Source organism: Heloderma suspectum, chromosome 1 (assembly GCF_057233095.1).
Source record: "Heloderma suspectum isolate Gila_16-S chromosome 1, 16-S_ref, whole genome shotgun sequence".
Lineage (NCBI taxonomy): Eukaryota > Metazoa > Chordata > Lepidosauria > Squamata > Helodermatidae > Heloderma > Heloderma suspectum.
Window position 1 is genome coordinate 339,742,734 of NC_139458.1, and position 17,641 is coordinate 339,760,374.

General features: G+C 43.6%; 1 protein-coding gene across 1 annotated transcript in view; it reads right to left on the reverse strand.

Annotated features, from left to right (window-relative positions):
- The window catches only part of IFNGR1 (interferon gamma receptor 1), a 49,534-nt gene extending 37,455 nt beyond the window's left edge, over positions 1-12,079 (reverse strand). The window contains exon 1 of the mRNA XM_084827658.1: positions 11,980-12,079. The gene's annotated coding sequence lies outside the window, so the exon portion shown is untranslated. The remainder of the gene's footprint in view (positions 1-11,979) is intronic.
- Between the last annotated feature and the right edge of the window lie 5,562 nt (positions 12,080-17,641).

Below are 17,641 nucleotides of genomic sequence, written 5' to 3' on the forward strand. Positions count from 1 at the left end.
TTCAGGGAGATGCTCACTAATTCCCAGTAGTACTAATGCAAATTAGTGAAAGTAGAAGGAAATTCTGCTTTAAAAAAAACTGATTCTGTCAATGAGCGGATGACGGAACAAAAGACTCCTGACAATCTGTGAAAAACAGATGGAACGGATTTAACAAAATCCATTCATTCCTACTAGACGCGCCCCCCCCCCCCTATAGATCAACTAAGGCCACAGGGTGTCACAGATACAGAGCAGCTGCATTGCAGAAAGTGGATGGTTCAAGGAAAGGAGACACATGTCTCTTTTGGAGATGCTAAAAAAGATGCTTTCCTGTATGAAATTAATTCTGTATCACAGGTGCAATATGCAGAAACAACAGTAACTTTTATATATAATTTTTTTTTATCAGGGAATTATCAGAATAATAATGCTAATGCACACATTTAATATACAGCTGAACATATGAAGGAGTCTATGATTCTTCGTTCATTTGAAACAAATACCTTCATTAAAAAAAACAAAAACTTACCACAGCACAGGAAATACTTACCTCATAGTGAAAGTGTAACAACAAAGTGTTAACCTAATTTCTTTCACTTTTTTTTAGTGGTTTTAACAGTTAAAATAGCTGCCTAACCTAATGTCAAATTAAATTCTTCAGTGGTACATACAGTTTTCAAGGTCTTGCACTTATGCAACCAATGACATGCGTTTTGTGGATTACATTTAAACTTTAAAACAGCTTTCTTGCTTTTGTTTCATTTTTTTCATTGACATCTTTGAGTGGTTAACTTTTAGATCATCTGGAAATATGGTTATGGAAATATTAGAAAGAACTTAAACATTTCAGCTCTGGAATAAAATATCCATGCCACCGTATGGACCCATGAACTGTCTTATGCCAGGATGGGGAATGTGCGCCCTCCAGATGTTGTTGGATTGCAACTCCCATCAGCCTTAGCTGGCGTACCCAACGGTGAGGCATGATGGGACTTGCTGCCCAACAACATCTGGAGGGCAACCACCTCCCTCTTTTCCACAATGTAAATCCCATTGAACTCAATGGGACTTAGGGCGATTTGTACATTCACTTCACCATGTTTCCAGCTGCAGTTTCATTGAAACTGCAGTATGTGAAGCTGATATATATTTTCCTGCTTGTTTAGATAATTTCTATACCACCCTTCAGTAAAAACTCTTGGGCAGCTTCTGGGCCGAACTGCATATGGAGTCACCTGTCCAAATGTTATTAATAGTGAAATAGTTCCAAAAACATGCCACCAAAATGCCATGGTAATCTTTTGATAGAGTGCCACCAAAGCCATGTTACAATTAACACATTCTCCTGTGTTGCCCATGGTTTGTGGTTGGGTTAACTCTGGGTTCTTTAACCCATGAACCACCCAAAGTTTCTGGGTTCAAATGTCACAAAACAACCCAGAAAATGGAAATGGCTCGCGTGCGGCTTGTGCACTCTGCTCATTCCCAACAATTCTTAGGTTAAACAACCCAGGAATTGCTGCTGTGACGTGCAACCCAGGTCTGTGTGTGATAGGGTCAGAAGTCACCCTCAGTGCAATAATACAGAAAAAGCACAACTGAAGCATGGCATGGGGAGGGTAGCCTTGCTTTAGTTTGTAACTTATTGTTTCTTTTAAAGGGGCTACAAGGATGTTCCAGCAGAGTGGTATACTAAACAGGAACATTCAGTCTCTATTTTTATTTATTATTAAATTTATTAATCGCCCATCTGGCTGGTCACCCAGCCACTCTGGGTGATGTACAGCATACAATAAAAGAGTTTAAAACAATAAAATTCTACAATAAAGCATTTTCTAAAATACCCTAACCCACCCCAAATGCCTGCCTGAACAACCACGTTTTTAATGCACGACGGAAGCTCATTAAGGAGGGGGCATGACGGAGTTCCCTAGGGAGGGAGTTCCACAGAGTGGGGGCCACCACAGAAAAGGCCCTCTCCCTCGTCCCCACCAGTCTAGCTGTCCTGGCTGATGGGACAGAGAGAAGGCCGTCCGAGTCTGATCTTGTTAAGCAGCCTGTCTGGTGCTGCTGGAGGCGCTCCTTAAGCTAGGCTGGGCCGTAACCATATAGGGTTTTAAAGGTCAAAACCAACACCTTGAATTTGGCCCGGAAAACAACTGGTAACCAGTGCAACTCCTTCAGCACTGGAGTGATGTGATCTCGCTGGTGGCTGCCTTTAATCAGGCGAGCCGCCGCGTTCTGTACCAGCTGCAGCTTCCGAACCGTCTTCAAGGGTAACCCCATGTAGAGCGCATTACAGTAGTCTAAACGAGAGGAGACCAGGGCATGTACTACCGATGGGAGCAGATGGTCGGGAAGGAAGGGGCACAGCCGCCATATCAGATGGAGTTGATACAGTGCTGTCCGGCTCACAGCTGACACCTGAGCCTCCATGGACAGCTGGGAGTCCAAAATAATTTCAGAAAAGAAAAGGACATGTCAAAAAGGAAAGAGGGAATTGGATCACTCACCAAGCGATGTCCCAGGTACTACTTCTAACAGGTACCTGAAACACTTCTGTACAGTGGTGCAGCCAGGTAATTTTAGATCCTGGAGTTAATAGTCTTATGCACCCTTTCTGTGCATTCCTTCAGTTGGGAAACACACAGCTTATATTTCTCTTTGCCACCCAACTGCCACTCCATACTTTACAACTGCATCTACATTCCTGATATGTTCGAATAACAAAACTATTTGCCAGCTCTGATACAATAATAATAACCTGAGCATGTGCAGTTTTGCATCTCAAACACACTTAAGTTATAGCACCATCATGACTACAGGAATAAAGTGGAGTTTGCTTCTGATGCCCTCATCCCCTGCCACTGTCTGGTGGTTGTTTGAGGGACCCCTGGGCTGTGGGGCCCTGGACCCCAGCGTCCAGTCCTAGCTACACCAACAATGGTGTAGTGGAGGTAGGGCTTGCAGGGACGCAGCCCTGGCACTTTTTCATTAGCAGGGACTCTGATGTCATTTTCCACCTCCCTCAGAATTCCCTGTTCCTTTGAGCTTAGCTGCGATCCTCAGTGTAGCTGTGCGTGGAATGAATTTTCTAAGCAACAATATATTGTTCCATGTTGGAATGCAAAGTGTTTGGGATGACTTGGTCTGGAATGGGCAGTTAAGACCTATTCGCTTTACCAAAGACGTGCTCCTAGTAGAGGTGAAAACTCCTAGAACTGGTTTGTTGATATGGATTGACACAGCTGCCTGAAATTTTCCCTTGGAGGCTGTCACAATGAGCTCCTGCATTTCCAAATTTACCACTACACCACTGTGTCTCTGTGTGTGTGTAGTTCAATCCAGCTGGGTGTGTGGAAATTTCTGTTGGAGGGGGAGGGGGGAGATATAATGAAGGAGCTTAGGGAAAGCTAATGGGTAATGTTGGGGCACTAACAGTGTGAAAGGGAGTGTGAAAGGGGGTTGTTTAAATGAGAAGATCTGTCCATGAGGGCTGAGTTGAGAGGATGAAGCTTCCGTAAAGTATCGTATTTTGAAAACCTAAAAGGAGTGAGTGGGTGGAAAAGATTTTAACACCCCTGCATTTTTTCTCAGACATCCAATTGAAATACCACTGCCTTACTCTCAGCTGCACTGTTGTTGAAGGCTGTATATCATACAAGGTTGTATAATCTTAGAAGGGGCTGTGGCTGTGAGGGGGCAATTTTTTATTTTCTTGCCTGAGAACAACATGGCCTACATGTGCAACAAGTGCAAGTTGATCATGCTGTTGGAAGAAAAAGTAAGAGGACTGGAGTGGCGACTGTCGACCAGGGAATAAGAGAACACGAAGAGTTCTTGGACAGAACGGTGGAGCTACAGCAGCAAAGTGAAGAACAGAAGCTTGAAGAGCAACAGCAAGCTGAGGCAGAAGAGGGAAATGCTGAGGTGAGGGAAAATGCAGTAGAGGATACTCTTGGAAAAGGGGGACAGGAGCAGAAGAACTAGAAGCCACTCTGCAACACTGGAAGCAGTGGAACTATGGAACCATTTTCAGGTACTTGAGGATGAGACTGGAGGACAGCCTGCAGAGGAAGAATTACAGGGGAACCTGCTTGAGAGCGAGCAAGAGGCTGAAGGTCAGTCAAGCAGAGGCGATGAAACCCAGGCCTACAACAACAAGAAGAGAAGAGTAGTAGTAGTGGGAGACTCCTTGCTGCGTGGGATTGAAACCCAAATATGTTGCGAAGACCCATGGACTCTCCAGGCATGCTGTCTCCCGGGAGGATGGATTAGAGACACGACTGAAGGGTTGCCTGCACTCATAAAGCCCACTGACAGGTATCCCTTCCTTCTCATCCATATGGGAAAAAGTGATACCACCAAGCAGAGCTGCGAAGAAATCACATCAGACTTTGAAGCTTTGGGAAGGAAACTCAAGAACTTTGGGGCCCAGATAGTTTTCTCATCCATCCTTCCAGTAGTTAGAAGAGGGACAGAAAGGGAACGAAAAATACGCCAGGTGAATGACTGGCTACGAAGGTGGTGCTGGCACGAGAGATTTGGATTCTGGGACCATGGGCTATACTTCCTGGAAGATGGACTGCTGGCAAGGGATGGGTTGCACCTCACAAAGGCTGGGAAGAATGTGTTTGGCCACAGCATGAAGAACTTTATCAGGAGGGCTTTAAACTGAATCCTATGGGGAAGGGAGATGTAAAGTTCAGAGTAACAATGGACGAAGGCTCATGCACTGCAGCAGAGAGAACAGCTCTAATAGTGCCCAATAATAGTCTTCACAAACATGTAGGAAGAAAGCCAGAGTATGAAGCACATGGTCTTCGATGTCTGTATACTAATGCCCAGAGTATGGGAAACAAACAGAACGAACTTGAACTCTTAATACGGGAGGGAAATTATGACTTGATAGGTGTAACTGAGACTTGGTGGGATGACACTCATGAATGGAATACAGCAATTGAAGGATATGACTTGTTTAAAAAGAACAGGAAGAACGGAAAGGGAGGTGGGGTTGCACTGTATGTGAAAAATACATATCTCTGCACAGAAATACAGGAGGATGAGCTTGGTAGCCCCATCCAGAGCATCTGGGTAAAAATAAATGGAGCAAAGAATAAAAGGAACCTGGTGGTCGGAGTCTACTACCAGCCACCCAATCAAGGAGAAGACGAGGATGAAACTTTTGAAAAGCAAATAGCCAATGTTTCAAGGAAGCATGTTGTAGTAGTAATGGGGGACTTCAATTTCCCCAGTATTTGTTGGGAGACAAATTCTGCAAAACATGGCCCCTCCAGGAAATTCCTGACTTGTGTGGCTGGCGGATAACTTCCTCCTACAGAACGTAGAGGAAGGAAGTAGAGGATCTACTATCCTTGACTTGATCCTAACCAACAGAGATGACTTAGTGGATAAAGTAGCAGCTACAGGAACTCTGGGGGAAAGCGACCATGTCATACTTGAGTTCTTGGTTCTAGAGGAAGTAAAAGCCCAGTGTAGCCAAACACGTACCCTGGATTTTAGGAAAGCCAGTTTTAATAAGCTCTGAACAATGATAAGTAATGTCTCATGGCAAGTGACTCAACGAGAAAAGGAGTCCAAGATGGGTGGGAGTTTTTAAAAAAGGAAATTCTCAAGGCACAAGTACAAACAATTCCAACAAGAAAAAAAGGTGGAAGACAACAGAAGAAGCCAGTGTGGCTTCACAAAAAGCTTCGAGATGACCTGAAAACAAAAAAGGACACATATAGGAAATGGAAGGAAGGCCAAGCTACAAAGGAAGAGTACAGGCAGGTAGCACAGAATTGCAGGGATGGCATCAGGAAAGCTAAAGCTGAGAACGAGTTGAGGTCAGTGGGGAATGCTAAAAGCAACAAAAAGGCTTTCTTCAGATACGTGCATAGTAAAAGAGGAAAGAAATGGTGGTTCAACTATTAAATAAGGATGGCAAAATGGTAACAGATGACAAAGAAAAGGCAGAAGTCCTCAATTCCTACTTTGGCTCAGTCTTCTCCCAAAAGAGGGTCTATGACCCCCCTGGCAAAGGTGAAGTACAGGCTGAAGGGGCAGGATTGCAGCTTGAGATCGATAGGCATATGGTCAAGGAACACCTACTGACTTTAAATGAGTGCAAATCTCCAGGGCCAGATGAACTGCATCCTAGAGTAATAAAGGAACTGGCAGAAGAACTCTCAGAACCACTGTCTATTCTCTTTGAGAAATCATGGAGGACGGGGGAAGTGCCAGATGACTGGAGGAGGGCTAATGTTGTCCCTATCTTCAAAAAGGGCAGAAAGGAGTACCTGGGATCTACAGACCAGTCAGTCTGACATCAATCCCTGGGAAAGTTCTGGAGCAGATGATAAAGCAATCCATCTGGAAGCACCTTGAAAATAATGCAGCTATTACTTGAAGCCAACAAGAACAAATCCTGCCAGACGAATCTGATCTCATATTTTGATCAGGTAACCTCCCTTGTGGACTGTGGGAATGCTGTGGACATAATATACCTTGACTTCAGCAAAGCTTTCGACAAAGTGCCCCATGATATCTTGATGAGCAAACTAGCTCAAAGTGGGTTAGATGAAACATCTATCAGGTGGATCTACAGTTGGTTACAGAGTCGGACTGAAAGAGTGCTTATCCATGGGATCAAACTGGAGAGAAGTTGCGGCCCTCTTCTGTGTGTTACTTCAAAAGTACCTCTAGGTACTTCAAAAGTGGTATCCCCCCTCAGCCTTCTCTTCTCAAGGCTAAACATACCTGGTTCCTTCAGTCTTTCCTTGTAGGGCTTAGTTCCTAGTCCCCTGATTATCTTTGTTGCTCTTCTCTGAACTTGTTCCAATTCATCTGAATCCTTTGTAAAGGGTGGTGTCTAGAACTGGACACAGTTGATGCCTGACCAGCATAGGAAATGATGCCTGACCAGCACAGAGTAGAGTGGAACTATTACTTCCTGTGATTTTTAAATTATACATTCATTGATCCAACCTAAAATCGCACTGGCCTTTTCTGGAGCCACATTTGTTTGTTTATTATTTATTAGAATATGTATATACTGCTCCCCATTTTAAGAATCCTGAAGCAATTCACAACATACTACAAAACAATACATTATACATGATGGAGGGCGCAATCCTATGGGGATAGTCGGCTGCCTCCAAACTCAGAGGTGGATGACTATCCAATGCGGAGTGGGCGGAGGACAAAGGGGATCCTCTCCTCCACACTCCAGCTGCCCTGCATTTGTGGCTGGATGGCCAATTTCGACTGTCTCGCCATGGTGTGTCAGAGCGAGGGCAGGGGGAGGCTGGATGGTGCATAGGAAGGGTTGTAATGGCACTTCTGTGATCTCCTCCTCTCCTTACCCCCAGGAGTGCCCCTTTTCACCTGCTCTGCGCTGCTCATATGAGCACGGAGCTGGGGATGAACCACGCTGCCTATGAGATGGCAGGGGAAGGAGCAGGGAGTCAGGTTTCTGGGAACCAAGCTCAGAGACCTTGCTCTGAGCTCGGTTCCCAGAAACTGAAAAATCCCAAGGCTGTCTAGATGCTGTCTTGCGGCCACAGGATTGCGCCCTAAAAGCACAACAGCATTTAATCATAGAATCATAGAATAGTAGGGTTGGAAGGGGCCTACAAGGCCATCGAGTCCAACCCCCTGCTCAATGCAGGAATCCAAGTCAGAGCATCCCTGACAAATGGCTGTCCAGCCTCGTCTTAAAGGCCTCCAGTGTGGGAGAGCCCACCACCTCCCCAGGTAATTGGTTCCATTGCCGTATTGCTCTGACACTCAGGAAGTTTTTCCTGATGTTCAGCCGGAATCTGGCTTCCTGTAACTTGAGCCCATTATTCCGTGTCCTGCACTCTGGGATGATCAAGAAGAGATCCTGGCCTTCTTCTCTGTGACAACCTTTCAAGTACTTGAAGAGTGCTATCATATCTCCCCTCAGTCTTCTCTTCTCAAGGCTAAACATGCCCAGTTCTTTCAGTCTCTCTTCATAGGGCTTTGTTTCCAGTCCCCTGATCATCTTTGTTGCCCTCCTTTGAACCCTCTCCAGCTTGTCTGCATCCTTCTTAAAGTGTGGTGCCCAGAACTGGACACAGTACTCCAGATGAGGCCTAACCAGTGCTGAGTAGAGGGGAACTAGTACTTCCCGGGATTTGGAAGCGATAAAGATATGTTAGATATGTTAATGGTTGGGAAAAGCCAGGGTAAACAAGTAAGCTTGTTGGACTGGGAGTTGGGAGATCTGGGTTCTAGTCCCCACTCAGCCATGGAAGTTCACTGGGTGACTCTGGGTCAGTCACAGACTTTCAGCCCAACCTACCTCACAGGGTTGTTGTGAGGATAAAATGGAGAAGAGGAGGATTATGTACGCCACCTTGGGTTCCTTCAGGAGGAAAAAAGGCAGGATATAAATGCAATAAATAATAATATATAATATGAGGAGGCTACATCAATTCTGTCCTAGCCGAGAGGTAGTGAACCCCTCTTCTTCTCACCAACCTAGTGGGCAAGGTGTCTAACCACTCAGGACAGGATGTGGGAGCCCATTCCTCACCAATCCAGGAGGCACTGTACCAAAACAAGTACTTGAACCAAAATATTAAAGAATTTTCTGGTTCTTGTCTTGGGCCAAACTCATCACATGGCATTGTTATATGAGAACAAAGAGTCTCTGTTATACGTATCAGCCTAACAATCCCCCAGTGTACTGAGTTCCACAGTCAGGAACATTCACACTCAATTTTAGCGCATGTCTGCACTGATGCAAATCACCAATGATACAATGAAGTGTGCTCCTATTCAGGGTTCCAGCCATGCCCCTTTTCAGGATACTCCATTTCCCCCCCTCTCTGCTTGGTTTTCCATTTGCTTTCCACCGCCAGAGACACTTCGCATTCTGTGATCACTGAGCATACTCAGTCCTCACTTGGGGTGTTTTGGATCCTCTTCCCTTTTAGGCCCCCCCCCCTCACAAGTTTGTTTATAATTCTGCAAATCTTGAGGTTCCCCCAAGCCTGCTAATACTTCTCTCTTGTGTGTGGATGGTGCAGTTTTGGCAACAGAAACAACAGCACTCAGATAATTGAGATTGAGACTGGGATATTTATGATTATGGTGGGGATTTGTCCCCAAACAGTACTCTTTTGCACATGAAAGGCCTGATATGGGGAACAAGGCAAGCACATGACCCTGTTTCCACATACAGATTTTCCCTGCTGGATCAAGGCAGGGTTGTTTAAAGTTTTATGGGGGATGTCTGAATATTAGCTTAAGAATACTATCTGTTAGGTTAGGGTTACTTTATCATTGTCAATTGACTTTCTAAGACACCGTTGTTACTTTGTAAATCCACTTGGGGTCACTGTAACACAGCAACTAGCCCCGTCCTGACAATTCAGCTGCTGTAATATATCCTGTGACATGAAGACCTTTCAGAAAGGAAGGGGGGGAAACCCAAAGTATGGTCTCAGTGCTGATAATGTTAATTCCAAAATCCACACATCTGTACTCACTCATTTCAGATTGTGAAATGTTCAACTGGAAATTACATTGAAAAGAGGAACACTCATGTTTTACTAGTAGTAATGAAACCAAGCCATGTAGCTCCAAAAAGGCAAAACTGTAAGGGTATTTTAAAAAAAATATTCTGGCAAGTTTTTCTTGTATTTTCTTGCTACACTGATACATTGGTATACAGTGAAATATAGAATTATTGTATATTTTTGATACTGTGATCTTTTGATTTGGTTTTATTGGTGGATTGTGTTTTAGAACCTGTGCTTTTGTGTGTGTTAAAAAGCAAGATAAATTTAAATAAACAAATAAAGGGGTGGCATCATAGGCTCCAAGTGGTTTACAGCACAATCCTATATACAACTGTTCAGAAATAAGACCCACTGAGTTCAACGGGGCTTACTTCGAGGTAAGTGGGTCTATATAGATGAGGCTATAACCCTATATCCACATACCAGGGAGCAAACCCTGTAGGATTGCAGTCTTATTGTGGCACAATCTTTCCTAGCCAATGATGGCATTCTTCATCAGATGCATGAACATCTTAATTGTGTTCTGATCAGATGTTGTTTCTGACCTTGCTGTAGGGGTGTATCATTTGGTTGATGCAGTCAAGAAGGTAACAGATACTTAAAATATTTTCCAATATTCTTATTTTCAACACTTTTAAAAATAAAAACTTAGATACTTCATCTGCAGTATATGATGAAAACCAGTTTTTCCTCTCATAACATTTTATGTGTTGTACATTGTGTCTCAATAGAATATGTAAATATGAGACACAATTAAATGGAAGAAGCAGCTTTAGCTTGGTCGCATAAAACATGTGAGTCCCAGGTACATGAATGTTTCATTGGTTTTAAAAAGAACCTTAAATTCTGAAGATAAATTATGTTCAGAGGATTTTTTGAGATGGGATGTGCATGTATTTTATCACTTACTGGAATAATACTAAATAATTCTAAACTAATTAATATAATGTTAAACATGTTCTTTCTGTGTTGTGAAATGCCCTTAAAATCTATTTTTATATGCATCCTGTGGGATTACTATTAATATGTATCCTAAATCAAATTTTAAGTTACTGTGATGCTTATGAAGTTATTCTTAAACTAGTGGAATAGTGAGAAGAACAATTCTTAAAAAATATTTAGTTGGGAAAAAACTATTGAGAAGATTGAATGTTCTGATGCTGATATTAACTAGATAGGTGTTCAAATTTAAGCTGAAAAATTATTCCAGAAATATCATTCAAATGAGCATTTAATAGCTATTGAAAAATAAACATTGGACCTAGAATAATAACAGTCTAAATTCATGAATATGGTCTTGTTAGCACTTTTTTTTGGTGATAATGTGAATTTGTCCCAGAGCGAGATAGTATGTTTTTGGTGCATGGATACCTAAAAAATAAATCATAGAATCATAGAATAGTAGGGTTGGAAGGGGCCTACAAGGCCACATTCCTACAAGGCCACAATCACACACACATTGCTACACTGCTTTAACTTTAGACATGTTTCTGATGCCAAAACAATGTATACTAAATTTGACACTTGTGTGAGAATTAAAGGATCAATGTTTCTTGCTGGAAATTTAAAACTTTTCTTTAGAGAAGGTAAAGGTTTTAAATTAAATGGACATAATTTGAAACTCGAGGTACTAGCTGTGACACTGTACTGACAAAAAAATAATAAAACAGCGCATTGGATATTTATTATTAACTGTTGGCTTTACTTTTAATACTTGAATTCTATGGAATTTTAAATATGGCAGAATGTATTATGAGGTGATATAATAATGCAGATGTCTATGGGGTTTTGTAGGACTTTCAAATTGACTATTAATTCCATTTATAAAGGAAAGGAACATCAGTCAGAAGGACTGAAGGCTTCTTCACACTACATTTTTAGGTGTGCACCTAAGACTTTAAGTGAACACTTAAAGTGGACAGTGTGCCCAGGACAAATAGATGTTTGAAAACATGTCTGTCATATAGAGAGCATGATTGGCTGTGATTCCCTACTGAGTGTATACTCAGTATCATTCTTGTTTGTTGCTGTATAATGGATGAAATGGATGTAAGGCTACAATCCTATTAAATCTTACCTATGAATAAGTCCCATTAGTTTGACTGGATCGCAGAGTAAAATATATTTAGGACTGTACTGTACTTCTAGGGGGTGTTCACATATATAACACAATGATAAACATTGTTATGTTTTTATTGTATGTTAATGTATTTTATTGTTTTAAATTATTTTAAATTGTTTTTGTAAGCTGCTGAGTGCCATTTCTTGGTCGAAAGGCAGGGTATACACCAAATAAATAAACAAACAAACAAATAACACCGCTTTTATATAGCTGTTATACTTTGTGAGATTGTTTATTTATTGTTTATTCGGAAGATTTATATTGTGCCTTTCCATCAAGTTATCCTAAAGGCAGATTACAAGACATTGTAATAGTACATACCCCACACACAAACCCACACAGTCCAGCAGCCCTTAGTCCTCTGGCCGACGGATGGAGCCAGGGTGTGCTTCCGTTCATCTCTGCAGTCCCAGGGCGACTGACAGAGCTGAGCATTCTTTCTGGCAGGGCAGAGGGAAGTGAGCTTCCTGCAGATGCTTCTTCTTTGGCCTGGTTGGTCTCCCCCTGTGAGGGTAAGACTCCCATAAGAGAGAAAGAACAGCTAGAAATAGATTAAGAGTGAAGTGGAGCCAGCTGTAGAGAGGGACTGGAACAGGGGAACTTCCAGACAAAGCTTTTAATGTGCAAACACCATGCCTTGTTTATGCAATTTTACAGAGGATCAAGGCATTGCTGTCCTTAGGTTATAATCCTCTTGTATTTTCCAACTGATTCTTCAGTCTTTTTTTTTTAAGTGTAAAAAATCCATTAAGGAAGAAAACAGGGAATCTTTTGGAACAGGAAAATGTGTGACTGAGACACAGTGGGAGGAGTTGTCTCTGGAGAAGGAGGGTGACATATTGGGGATTCCACTCCTTTCTCTAGAGCTTACTGTGGGTGTCTGGCTTCAGAGTCAACTAACAAGAACGGGAAATCAAGCTGGTACTTTTTTAAAAGCTAGGTTGTAAAACAGACTAGATCTGGTTGTGAGATTGACTAGACTAGAGATAAGGCATTGTCAGGTTCAATCGATGGAACATACAGCCCAATTTGTAGCCATGTTTACTCAGAAGTAAGCTTAGCTGCAGTTCTCAAGTCCTATGCTGGAGGCACTGTTTTAACTCCCCCTCCCCTAGTGTGCTATGTTAGAATAGTGCAACTAACAAGTGGAGAAAATCGGGCCAGTAAGTTTTCTTGCTTGGTTATGAAACTGACTAGATCAGGTGGTCCAGTTAGATCTTGTTGTGAATAGCCAATCTCTAGACTAGAGATTGGGCATTCTCGGGTAAAATTGATGGGAATTGCAGACCAATTTCTAAAAATGTTTACTCAGAAGTAAGCTTAGCTGCAACCCTCTTGCCCTGTGCTGAAGGCACTCTTTACAAAAACTCCTTTTTTTTTTTTTTTTTTTTTGCAATTTCACTGTATCAAACTGTAAAACACACACACATACACATGCACACACGTGTACGCACAAACAACAGAGTGATGAAATGGCGCTGAGAAGCACACATTTGAAATTATAGGCAGAAAGGTGCATGTGGCAAACAGTGAAGGGTGGGAAAAGAGGAGGGGTGACACTGCCCACATGGCTATGGCATGCCCATTGTGTGCATGGAACAGTGAGAAGCCCCCCCCCCCAAGTGCTGGACCTCTGAAGTGTGGCTGGTCAATTGCAATTCCACTTGTAGTTAACAGCAGGCCAGGGCTTGCAGGATTGAAGTTCAGGGATGTTTTGATTGGCAGGGACAATTACATCATCTGCCACCCCAATCAGGCTTCCCTGTTTCCTCTGAGTGTAGCTGCTATCTTCCTCAAAGTAGCTGGGTGTGTGTGTGGTTTTTCCCAGTAGCAATATATTGTTGTGAGCTATCCCTGTTGCAATGCAAAGTATTTTGGGGTGACTTGGTCTTGAATTGGCAATAAAGATCCATTTACAAAAGACCTGCTCTTGGTGGGGATGAAAACTGCTTGAATTGGCTTGGTGATATGGCTCAACACCACTGCCTGCATTTTGGGGTTTTCCTTTGGGATGTGGCTACGGGGACTGACATGATGAGTGCCTGCGCTTCAGAATGTACCATTACACCACTGGCAATGTTTGGCAGCACTAGGAGCCCTCCATCTGGGAGCACCACAGAACAACATGTGGTAGAATCATAGAAAAGTAGGGCTGGAAGGGGCCTACAAGGCCATCGAGTCCAACCCCTGCTCAGTGCAGGAATCCAGGCCAGAGCATCCCTGACAGATGGCTGTCCATCCTTGTCTTGAAGGCCTCCAGTGTGGGAGAGCCCACCACCTCCCTCGGTAATTGGTTCCATTGTCGTAGTGCTCTAACAGTCAGGAAGCTTTTCCTGATGTTCAGCTGGAATCTGGCTTCCTGTAACTTGAGCCCATTATTCCATGTCCTGCACTCTGGGATGATCAAGAAGAGATCCTGGCCTTCCTCTGTGTGACAACCTTTCAAGTACTTGAAGAGCGCTATCATATCTCCCCTCAGTCTTCTCTTCTCAAGGCTAAACATGCCCAGTTCTTTCAGTCTCTCCTCATAGGGCTTTGTTTCCAGTCCCCTGATCATCTTCGTTGCCCTCCTCTGAACCCTCTCCAGTTTGTCTGCATCCTTCTTAAAGTGTTGTGTCCAGAACTGGACACAGTACTCCAGATGAGGCTTAACCAGTGCTGAGTAGAGGGGAACTAGTACTTCCCGGGATTTGGAAGTTATGCTTCTATTAATGCAGCCCAAAATAGCATTTGCCTTTTTTTGCATCACATTGTTGGCTCATATTCAGCTTGTGATCGACAACAATTCTAAGATCCTTCTCGCTTGTAGTGTTGTTGAGCTACATATCCCCCATCTTGTAACTGTGCCTTTGGTTTGTTTTTCCTAGGTGGAGAACTTGGCATTTATCCCTATTAAATGTCATTCTGTTGTTTTCTGCCCAGCACTCCAAGACTGGAGTCCATATCTACAGGGTGATTGTGAAGCCTGAAAGAGTAAGAAGAAAGTTGGAACCTCTTAGGGTCCCAGACATGTTAGACCTCTCTAACCAGTCTGCAGACAACTGGGACTGAATCTACACATAGCAGTTTTTCCGTTATCATACTGTAATGATAACTATTGGTGCACATGACAACAATGGAGAACAGCAGCTTGATTTGTTCATGGAAGCCAGTGGAGCAGAGGAGAAAGCAGATAAGAGGAGGGTAGCCCTTTTATTGAATATTGCAGGACCTCAGAGACCATGACTGTCGACCCACTGGAGGCCTATAGTGAAGCACCTTGGATAGCTCCTTTAGCATTTTGATTGGTTCTGACTGAAACCCAGAGTGGATTCACCGCCCCCACTGATATCGGAGCCACCAGCCTCCACTGCCTCAACCATGTCACAAAACATGACAAAGTTGCAATCCTGTCCCCATTTACATGTGAGAAAGCCCCACTGAACTCAGTGGGATTAACTTCTGAGTAGACATGTATAGGATTGTACTGTAGTGTAAGCCAACATGTTAGGGACGTTACTCCGATAACAAAGGCAGACAGGCTGGCATGAATATTTAGGATGTTATTGCCAGGGGAGCAATTGTTAGACATAAAACTTCCTCTGCTGGGCAAACATCCTGCCTTCCTGCGTCCAAGCCTGAGAAATCTTGTTTTACCATGAATGTAATTTCATACATTTTTGTTTCAAGATAGGCTAATAACTTTCCTGTTTCCTTGCCTAAGATGGGAGGGGTGTGTGATCATGAGACAGAACTAAGCACTCAGTTTTCATGCTGAGCTGTGAAGTGATCCCATGGTCAGTTGGTGACATTTTAAGTAAGGGCTGGGGGTGGGGGAAAAGCAAAAGCAAGCTAATTCATTCTCTGTCTCTTCCTTCCTTCCTTGCTCTGTCCAGGCTCCTTTCAGCCTTATTCATGAGCTGATCAGTGGGAGAAGAGAGGAGGGAAAACTTATTCGCATTATATCTTTCTATTTAAAAGCTGTAAATTATGGGAAACTATAAATGTTCCTCCTTAGTAAATGTTCCTGCTCATAAAAATATGCATTTGCATCTGTGCCTCTACTGGTAGTTTGTCCTGGCTCAATGGATGCAATAATATCATTTAAAAGTTCTGGATTGTAATACCACATAGTAGAATGACCAATCTTTTGTTTTCAGCCTTCTCCTTGATGTATTGTTGTCCCTTGGCATGGGATCAACACAGGCCTTAAATTAGCAGGGAAGAATTTTGAATATTGGTGTGAGTTTGGAGATGTCATGAGAAATCGAGCAGCGAATAGCTCTGTTGGAGTTCTGCGAGAAGAATCAGGGTGAGAAACAGCCTACCTTGAGCAGGCTGCTGCCCGGTTCTGCTCACAACATTCCAGCTGTGACAGAGAAGGGGTTTGGTAGCACAGTCACTTCTCCATCAATATACTTTATTCATGCTGACCAGCGAGCCTTGTTGTTCCTTCCTACGTTGTAATGTGGAAATTATTTTCCCCACCCCAGAGGAATTAATGGCTCTATTATTCCCTATGGGGGTGGGAAAAAGGAAACACTGGGGGCTAAACTGGAAGCCACCCCACCACAGATGAACCTTGGGGGAGGGGTTCATCCCCCATCCTCCAATTTTACTGCCAAAGCATTTTTTCCTCCCTGCATAGGAATTAATAAAGTCATTGGTTGCTATGGGGTGGGGAAATTCCCCTGCAGGGGCAGAATTGAAAGGTGGTGGCGAAAAGACTCTCCCTTGGATCATCTGCAGTGGGGTGACTTTGAAACCCTCCCTCTGCTTCCCCACTCCAAAGAACAGCCTTCCTGGCTAGGAAGGATAAACAGAAATGGCCCCTTCAAGAAACCTTTGATGGGTTTCAGTGCTCAAGGTGGCTGCTCAAAGGGGCCCAACTGTTCGAGTCAAGCGGCCTGCTGCTTGTGCATCCCTATGTGACTTATGTATGCCTTACTAAATATTTGAAGTGCAGGCTGCATTATAATGAGCCATTGTGTGCATTCAGCGGAACAATGTGCAATTACGCGCATTAACTACATGGAGACTTTGCGTATCAATTGGACGATGTATGAAATCCCTATTGTTTATTTATTGTTTATGCATATATTCCACTTGTTTGGGTGGTGCACACATTCCATAGCAATGCACTTTCGTTGTGATATAGATATACACCCCCCCCACACACACACACACACCACTGGAGTCATAGTTCAGTGATACAGCACGTGTTTTGGATTCGGAAGGTTCCAAATGGAATCCAGGAAAGGCTGGGAAAGAACATAGAACACATGAAGCTGCCTTATACTGAGTCAGACCGTTGATGCGCCTAGCCCAGTAGTGTCGACGCTGACTGGCAGCGGCTCTCCAGGGTTTCAGGCAGGAATTTTTCCAGCCCTACCTGGACATGCTGGGGACTGAACTTCGGACCTTCTGCATAGAAAGCAGGAACTCTGCTGCTGAGTCACAGCCCTTCCGTATCTCTGAAATCTCTGAAAGCTACTGCTGATCAGTGTCGTTAGCCTTCCCCAAGCTGGTGCCCCGCAGAAGTGTTGGACTACAACTCCCAGCACCCCCAGCCAACATGGCCAAAGGCTGGTGTAGACAATACTGAGATAAATGGAGCAATGATATAACTCACTATGAGGCAGGTTCTTACGGTTCCTATCAAGGCAGTCCAAAATGGTGCTGTCACAGCTGATGGTGAGTGGCTGGATGGTCCACTGGTCAGCCAGCTGGCTACTGGCTGGCCAGCTAGCTAGAGAGCTCAGCCTTTACCTGAGAAACAAGTTGCTCCGTTTGAGAAGCTCTGTCAGAAGAAGCAGCTTTTTAGGATTAATGGAGCCCTATTGCCCTGTAATGCTTGCTGAGCTACAGTACCTCCCTTGGGTGATCCATGGCAATGGGACTGAAGGGAAGCAGAGATCAGGCAGTAGAAATCCTGTCCGGCCCTCCCTGTTCAGAACTCTGGGCCTTTTGAAGGCCAGGCTATTACTTCAGCACCAGCACCACC